Below are 333 nucleotides of genomic sequence, written 5' to 3'. Positions count from 1 at the left end.
TTTGGGGGGGGGGGGGAGGGGGGCTATTGATATCCTGCAGATGTTATAAACCCAGATATTTTCTTAACACATGTCAATGCATGTACAGAAGGCATTCTATACTGGTATTATATAAATTCACAGAAAAGAAAAGTGATTTTCAGTGCCCTGTGCATGATACATAGCATCACAGTGTATGGGAGTAGGTATCATATTTGAAAAAAAGAGTATTTAATTTTTGAAAAATGTATTCAAAATAAGTTAAATCAATGTAAGAGGAAAACTGGGCAAAAATATGAGTAGCAGAGAAATTACATGCAGGGGTGACTGGTGCCTCCCGAGTCGGGGGGGGGG

General features: G+C 39.3%; 1 protein-coding gene across 1 annotated transcript in view; it reads left to right on the top strand.

Moving 5' to 3' along the window:
* CACNA2D3 (calcium voltage-gated channel auxiliary subunit alpha2delta 3) overlaps positions 1 to 333 on the top strand; it is a 1,192,973-nt gene that overhangs the window by 994,814 nt on the left and 197,826 nt on the right. The window lies entirely within an intron of this gene.

The sequence above is a fragment of the Gavialis gangeticus genome, unplaced genomic scaffold, assembly GCF_001723915.1.
Source record: "Gavialis gangeticus isolate Ggan-Ray unplaced genomic scaffold, GavGan_comp1, whole genome shotgun sequence".
NCBI classification, from domain to species: domain Eukaryota; kingdom Metazoa; phylum Chordata; order Crocodylia; family Gavialidae; genus Gavialis; species Gavialis gangeticus.
The sequence above is the reverse complement of the archived record's forward strand: the minus strand, read 5'-3'. Positions and strand labels throughout refer to the sequence as shown.